The sequence below is a fragment of the Arachis ipaensis genome, chromosome B4 (assembly GCF_059453495.1).
Source record: "Arachis ipaensis isolate K30076 ecotype BB chromosome B4, ASM5945349v1, whole genome shotgun sequence".
In the NCBI taxonomy this organism is placed as follows: Eukaryota; Viridiplantae; Streptophyta; class Magnoliopsida; order Fabales; family Fabaceae; genus Arachis; species Arachis ipaensis.
In genome coordinates, this window is record NC_142439.1 from 93,157,669 (window position 1) to 93,166,286 (window position 8,618).

Genomic DNA, 8,618 nt, shown 5'->3' on the forward strand with positions numbered 1-8,618 from the left:
TTCTCTTCTCATTCTTGTATTCTTCTCTTCTTATACTTGCATAAGGAATCCCTATACAGTGACATAGAGGATTCCATATTTTCTTTGTTATTTTCTTCTTTTTCATATGAGTAGGAACAAGGATAAGAAAATTCTTGTTGAAGTTGATCCTGAACCTGAAAGGACTCTGAAGAGGAAGCTAAGGGAAGCTAAAGCCCAACTCTCTGAAAAAAATCTGACAGAAATTTTCAAAAAAGAAGAAAACATGGCCGAAAATAATAACAATGCAAGGAAGATGCTTAGTGACTTTACTGCACCAAATTCCAATTTACATGGAAGAAGCATCTCAATTCCTGGCATTGGAGCAAACAACTTTGAGCTTAAACCTCAATTAGTTTCTCTGATGCAACAGAACTGTAAGTTTCATGGACTTCCATCTAAAGATCCTTTTCAGTTCTTAACTGAATTCTTGCAGATCTGTGATATTGTTAAGACCAATGGGGTTGATCCCGAGGTCTACAGGCTTATGCTTTTCCCATTTGCTGTAAGAGACAGAGCTAGAATATGGTTGGACTCTCAACCTAAGGATAGCATGAACTCTTGGGATAAGCTGGTCACGGCTTTCTTAGCCAAGTTCTTTCCTCCTCAAAAGCTTAGTAAGCTTAGAGTGGATGTTCAAACCTTCAAACAGAAAGAAGGTGAATCCCTCTATGAAGCTTGGGAGAGATACAAGGAACTGACCAAAAAGTGTCCTTCTGACATGCTTTCAGAATGGACCATCCTGGATATATTCTATGATGGTCGGTCTGAGCTATCAAAGATGTCACTGGACCATTCTGCAGGTGAATCCATTCACCTAAAGAAAACGCCTGCAGAAGCTCAAGAACTCATTGACATGGTTGCAAATAACCAGTTCATGTACACTTCTGAAAGGAATCCTGTGAGTAATGGGATGTCTATAAGGAAGGAGTTCTTGAAATTGATACTCTGAATGCCATATTGGCTCAGAACAAAATATTGACTCAGCAAGTCAATATGATCTCTCAGAGTATGAATGGATTGAAGGAATCATCCAACAGTACTAAAGAGGCATCTTCTAAAGAAGAAGCTTATGATCCTGAGAACCCTGCAATAGCAGAGGTTAATTACATGGGTGAATCCTATGGAAACACCTATAATCCCTCATGGAGAAATCATCCAAATTTCTCATGGAAGGATCAACAAAAGCCTCAACAAGGCTTTAATAATGGTGGAAGAAACAGGTTTAGTAATAGCAAGCCTTTTCCATCATCCACTTAGCAACAGACAGAGAGGCCTGAGCAGAATCCATCTAACTTAGCAAATATAGTCTCTGATCTATCTAAGGCCACTGTAAGTTTCATGAATGAAACACGGTCCTCCATTAGGAATTTGGAGGCACAAGTGGGCCAGCTGAGTAAAAGAGTCACTAAAACTCCTCCTAGTACTCTCCCAAGCAATACAGAAGAGAATCCAAAAAGAGAGTGCAAGGCCATTGATTGAACCATCATGGCCGAACCTACAAGGGAGGGAGAATACGTGAATCCCAGTGAAGAAGACCTCCTAGGACGTCCAGTGATCAACAAGGAGTTTCCCTCTGAGGAACCAAAGGAATCTGAGGCTCATCTAAAGACCATAGAGATTCCTTTGAACCTTCTTATGCCATTCATGAGCTCTGATGAGTATTCTTCTTCTGAAGAGAATGAAGATGTCACTGAAGAGTAAGTTGCCAAGTACCTTGGTGCAATCATGAAGCTGAATGCCAAATTATTTGGTAATGAGACTTGGGAAGATGAACCTCCCTTGCTCATCAATGAACTGAGTGATCTGGATCAACTGACATTGCCTCAGAAGAAACAGGATCCTGGAAAGTTCTTAATACCTTGTACCATAGGCACCATGACCTTTGAGAAGGCTCTATGTGACCTTGGGTCAGGGATAAACCTCATGCCACTCTCTGTAATGGAGAAACTGGGAATCTTTGAAGTGTAAGCTGCTAGAATCTCATTAGAGATGGCAGACAACTCAAGAAAACAGGCTTATGGACAAGTAGAGGACGTGCTAGTAAAGGTTAAAGGCATTTACATCCCTGCTGATTTCATAATCCTAGACACTGGGAAGGATGAGGATGAATCCATCATCCTTGGAAGACCTTCCTAGCCACAGCAAGAGCTGTGATTGATGTGGACAGAGGAGAATTGATCCTTCAACTGAATGAGGACAACCTTGTGTTTAAAACTCAAGGATCTCCTTCTATAACCATGGAGAGGAAGCATGAAAAGCTTCTCTCACTGCAGAGTCAACCAAAGCCTCAAAGTCAAACTCTAAGTTTGGTGTTGGGAGGCCACAACCAAACTCTAAGTTTGGTATTGAACCCCCACATTCAAACTCTAAGTTTGGTGTTGAGAGGTTCCAACAATGCTCTGAACATCTGTGAGGCTCCATGAGAGCTCACTGTCAAGCTATTGACATTAAAGAAACGCTTGTTGGGAGGCAACCCAATGTTATCTAATTATATTTATTTATTTTCCATTGTTATTTTATGTGTTCTTTAGGTTGATGATCATGTGAAGTCACAAAAACTACTAAAAAAAAAACAGAATGAAAAATAGAATGAAAAATAGCACACCCTGGAGGAGAACAGTCAGGCATTTAAACGCCAGAAACAAGCATCTGTCTGGCGTTTAACGCCAGAAACAGGCACCAAGCTAATGTTTAACGCCAGAAACAAGCATCTACCTGGCGTTAAACGCCAGAACAAAGCATGGAAGTGGCATTTAACGCCAGAAATAGGCAGCAGTCTGGCGTTAAACGCCAGGATTGCACAGCAAGGGCGTTTTACATGCCTAATTGGAGCAGGGATGTTAAGTCCTTGACCTCACTTGATCTGTGAACCCCACAGGATCCCCTCAGGATCTGTGGACCCACAGGATCCCCACCTAACCTTATTCTCTCCTCTTCATACCCTTTCATAACTCTCTTCCCCAAATACCCCTCACCAATCACTTCTATCTTCTCTTCTCCATAAACCCCACCTACCTTCAAATTCAAACTATTTTCCCTCCTAAACCCAACCCTAACGGCAGAAACTTTACCCTCCCCCCACTTCTATATAAACCCCTCATTCCTTCTTCTTTTTCACATAACACAATCCTAAATTCACCCTTGGCCGAAAATACCTCACCCTCCATCTCCTCTATTTTCTTCTTCTTCTACTATTTTTCTTTCTTTTTTTGCTCGGAGATGAGAAAATATTTTAAGTTTGGTGTGGTAAAAAGCATTGCTTTTTGTTTTTTCATAACCATTTATGGCACATAAGGCCAGAGAAACCTCTAGAAAGAGGAAAGGGAAGGCAATTGCTTCCACCTCTGAGCCATGAGAGATGGAGAGATTCATCTCAAAGGTCCATCAAGACCACTTCTATGAAGTTGTGGCCAAGAAGAAAGTGATCCCTGAGGTTCCTTTCAAGCTCAAGAAGAATGAGTATCCAGAGATCCGACTTGAAATCCAAAGAAGAGGCTGGGAAGTTCTCACCAACCCCATTCAACAAGTCGGGATCCTAATGGTTCAAGAGTTCTATGCAAACGCATGGATCATTAGGAACCATGATCAAAGTGTGAACCCGAATCCAAAGCATTGGCTTACCATGGTTCGGGGGAAATACTTAGATTTTAGTGCTGAAAATGTAAGGCTGGCGTTCAACTTGCCAATGATGGAAGAGAACGCACGCCCCTACACAAGAAGGGTCAACTTTGATCAAAGGTTGGACCAAGTCCTCATAGACATATGTGAGGAAGGAGCTCAATGGAAAATTGACTCAAGAGGCAAGCCGGTTCAATTAAGAAGGCATGATCTCAAACCAGTGGCTAGGGGATGGCTAGAGTTCATTCAACGCTCAATCATTCCTACTAGTAACCGGTCTGAAGTTACTATAGACCAGGCCATCATGATCCATAGTATCATGATTGGAGAAGAGGTGGAAGTTCATGGGATTATACCTCAAGAATTCTACAAGGTGGCTGACAAGTCCTCCACTTGGGCAAGGTTAGCCTTTCCTCACCTCATATGCCACCTCTGCAATTCGGCTGGAATTGACATAGAGGGAGACATCCTCATTGAAGAGGACAAGCCCATTACTAAGAAAAGGATGAAGCAAATAAGAGATCATGGACCTCAACATGAGCATGAGGAAATTCCTCACCATGAAATCCCTGAGATGCCTCAGGGGATGCACTTTCCTCCACAGAATTATTGGGAACAAATCAACACTTCCCTAGGAGAATTAAGTTCCAACATGGGACAACTAAGGGTGGAGCATCAAGAGCACTCCATCATCCTCCATGAAATTAGAGAAGATCAAAGAGCTATGAGGGAGGAGCAAGAAAGACAAGGAAGAGACATAGAGGAGCTCAAGAGCACCATTGGTTCTTCAATAAGAGGAAGACGCCACCCTCACTAAGTGGACTCATTCCTTAATCTCCTTGTTTATTTATTTTTCTGTTTTCGGTTTCCATGCTTCATGTTTAATTATGTTTGTGTCTTTACTATATGATCATTAGTGTCTAAGTGGTGCACGAAATTGTGACGTCAATGTTCACATTACTCTCTTACAACATCGCATAACTAACCAGCAAGTGCATTGGGTCGTCCAAGTAATACCTTACGTGAGTAAGGGTCGATCCCACGGAGATTGTTGGCTTGAAGCAACCTATGGTTATCTCGTAACTCTTAGTCAGGATATAATATCAATAATAATTTTTAGTTTGAATTGTAAAAAGTAAAAAGGGCAGAACACAAATTATATTTGTATGCAGTAATAGAGAATATGTTGGAGTTTTGGAGATGCTTTGTCTTCTGAAATTCTGCTTTCCTCTGTCTTCTTGTTCACGCACGCACGTCCTCCTATGGCAAGCTGTGTGTTGGTGGATCACTGTTGTCAATGGCTACCATCCTTCCTTTCAGTGAAAAGGGTCCAGGTGCGCAGTCACCGCACGGCTAATCATTTGCAGGTTCTCAATCGTACTGGAATAGGATTTACTATCCATTTGCGTCTGTCACTACGCCCAGCACTCGTGAGTTTGAAGTTTGTCACAGCCATCCAATCCCAGAATCCTACTCGGAATACCACAGACAAGGTTTAGACTTTCCGGATTCTCATGAATGCCGCCATCAATCTAGCTTATACCACGGAGATTCTGATTAAGGAATCTAAGAGATACTCATTCAATCTGATGTAGAACGGAGGTGATTGTCAGACACACATTCATGGATTGAGGAAGGTGATGAGTGTCATGAATCATCACCTTCTCCATAATTAAGCGTGAATGGATATCTTAGATAGGAACACGCATATTTGAATGGAAAACAGAAATACTTGCATTAATTCATTGAGACACAGCAGAGCTCCTCACCCCCAACAATGGAGTTTAGAGACTCATGCCGTCAAAGAGTACAAATTTCAGATCTAAAATGTCATGAGATACAAAATAAATCTCTAAAAGTTGTAAAAATACTAAACTAGCAACCTAGGTTTACAGAAAATGAGTAAACTATGACAGATAGTGCAGAAATCCACTTATGGGGCCCACATGGTGTGTGTTGGGGCTGAGACTAAAGCTTTTCACGTGCCTGGGCTGTTTTGGGCGTTCAACGCCAGGCTGTAACCTGTTTCTGGCGTTGAACTCCAACTTGTAACGTGTTTCTGGCACTGGACGCCAGACTGCAACATGGAACTGGAGTTGAACGCCAGTTTACGTCGTCTATCCTTGAGCAAAGTATGGACTATTATATATTGCTGGAAAGCCCTAGATGTCTACTTTCCAACTCAATTGGAAGCGCGTCAATTGAACTTTTGTAGCTCCAGAAATTCCATTCCGAGTGCAGAGAGGTTAGGATCCAACAGCATCAGCCGTCCTTTTTCAGCCTGAATCAAATTTTTGCTCAGCTCCCTCAATTTCAGCCAGAAAATACCTGAAATTACAAAAAAACACACAAACTCATAGTAAAGTCCAGAAATATGAATTTTGCCTAGAAATTAATGAAAATAAACTAAAAACTAACTAAAACATACTAAAAACTATATGAAATTAACCCCAAAAAGCGTATAAAATATCCGCTCATCACAACACCAAACTTGAACTGTTGCTTGTCCCCAAGAAACTAGACAAATAAAATAGAATACAAATGAGTCAAGAAACAATAATATCTCAGAGTTTTTGAGTAAAGCTCAGATTCTAATTAAATGAGCGGGGATAGTAGCTTTTTGCTTCCGAACAGTTTTGGCATCTCACTTTATCCATTGAAGCTCAGAATGATTGGCATCTATAGGAACTTAAAATTCAGATAGTGTTATTAATTCTCCTAGTTCAGTATGTTGATTCTTGAACACAGCTACTTTTATGAGTCTTGGCCGTGGCCCTAAGCACTTTGTTTTCCAGTATTACCACCGGATACATAAATGCCACAGACACATAATTGGGTGAACCTTTTCAGATTGTGACTTAGCTTTGCTAAAGCCCCCAATTAGAGGTGTCCAGGGTTCTTAAGCACACTCTTCTTTTCGCTTTGGACCTTGACTTTAACCGCTCAGTCTCAAGTTTTCACTTGACACCTTCACGCCACAAGCACATGGTTAAGGACAGCTTGGTTTAGCCGCTTAGACCAGGATTTGATTCCCTTAGGCCCTCCTATCCACTGATGCTCAAAGCCTTGGATCCTTTGTATTACCCTTGCCTTTTGGTTTTAAGGGTTATTGGCTTTTTTTGCTTGCTTTTTTTTTTTGCAAGCTTTGTATTCACTGCTTTTTCTTGCTTCAAGAATCATTTTTATGATTTTTCAGATTACCAATAACATGTCTCATGTTTATCATTCTTTCAAGAGCCAACATATTTAACATTCAAGAACATCAAATTCCAAAGACATATGCACTGTTCAAGCATTCATTCAGAAGGCAGAAAGCATTGCCACCACATGTAATTAATCAGAATTTTTTGTATTAAAAACTCGAGAAATATTGCCTCCTTATCCTAAAGAAAATCTTCTATTTTATTCATGTTTAATGATGATGAGAAAAATAAATTATAGCTTAATTGGAGATAAAATCAAGATATAGATACTAATTACTACTACTTATATGTAACTTCTAAGGTAAAGCATAAATAAGAGCACTTATCACAGGGTTAAGGCTAAGATTGGAACTCAACAACCTTAAGGTTGGGAAGTGGATGTTCCTCTACTCTGTGGGGTGCTTGGTCCTTCAAGAGATAACTTCTGACGCTTCAGTTCCTTGAAGTCACGCCCTTGCTCTTCTTGTTCCCTAAGTAGTTTGCAGAGCATGCTATGTTAATTTTGCTGTTCTTCTTTTATTTGGTCCATAGCTTCTTGCAACTTAGTAACAGATGCTTCAAGATGTTCCCAGTATTCAAATTGAGGGAGTTCTGGTAGAAATTCTTGCGCCCTCCTCTTGATGGGGTCATCCTGCATTTGTTGTTTTTCCATTGTGATTTTAGTGATTGGTTGCTCCACTGAGATATACTCTGTTATTCCCATCTTTACTCCAGTATCTTTGCAGAGCATAGAGATTAGGCTTGGATAAGCTAACCTGGCATCCTTGGAGTTCATGTTTGCGAGTATGTAGAATTCAAATGGAATCAGTTGATGAACTTCTACTTCTTTTCCCAACATAATGCAATGGATCATCACTGCTCTTTTAACGTTGACTTCAGAACGGTTGCTGGTGGGCAATATAGAACGCCCAATGAAGTCCAGCCATCCTCTGGCGACTGGTTTGAGATCTTCTCTCTTGAGTTGATTTGGGACACCCCTTGTGCTAGTGGTCCACCTGGCTCCAGGGATGCATATATCCTCTAGAATCTTATCCAGGCCCTTGTTTGTTCTCATCATTCTCCTATTGAAGGAGTCTGGGTCATCTTTTAGCTGAGGTAGCTTAAAGATCTCCCTGATTTTGTTAGGGTGGATGTGAACAATCTTTCCTCTGACCGCAATCCTATAGTCATAGAGGGCAGTTCTAGATATTCTCTGCCTGTCTGTTTGCCACAGATTAGCGTAGAATTCCTTAACCATATTCCTTACCACTTTCGTTTCAGGATTACCTAGGACTTCCCAGTTCCTGTTTCGAATCTGCTCTTGGATCTCTGGGTATTTATCTTCTTTCAGATCGAACTTGACTTCCGAGATCACTGATCTTAGACCTATTATTTTGTAGTAATGGTCTAAATGTTCTTTGGTTAAGAACCTCCCTTGATTCCAAAGTGGTTTTGGAACACTCTTTTTCTTGCCTCTTGGAGTGGGTTGTTTTCCTTTAGGAGCCATGATCTTAGTGGGTATGGTTTAGTGATCACAGATAAACACACCAAACTTAGAGGTTTGCTTGTCCTCAAGCAAAAGAAAGAAAGGAGAGGGATAGAAGGAGAGCGAGTGTTGAATGGTGGATGAGAGGAGGGAGGCCGAATGTGTTTTTAAAAGGGAGGGGGTGGGTTTTCGAAAATAGGGAGAAAGATAAGATAGAAGATATGATTTAAAAAGAAATAAGTATGATAAGAAAAGATATAATTTAAAATTGAAGAGATATGAAAGATATTTGAAAAAGATAAATTTGAATT

The 8,618-nt window shown here is 40.7% G+C and overlaps 1 non-coding gene across 1 annotated transcript; it reads right to left on the bottom strand.

Annotated features, from left to right (window-relative positions):
* Positions 1-637: 637 nt before the first annotated feature.
* Positions 638-745, bottom strand: LOC148568391 (small nucleolar RNA R71). Its single transcript, XR_015881779.1, has one exon. It is a non-coding gene; the product is annotated as a small nucleolar RNA R71 (small nucleolar RNA).
* Positions 746-8,618: the final 7,873 nt, after the last annotated feature.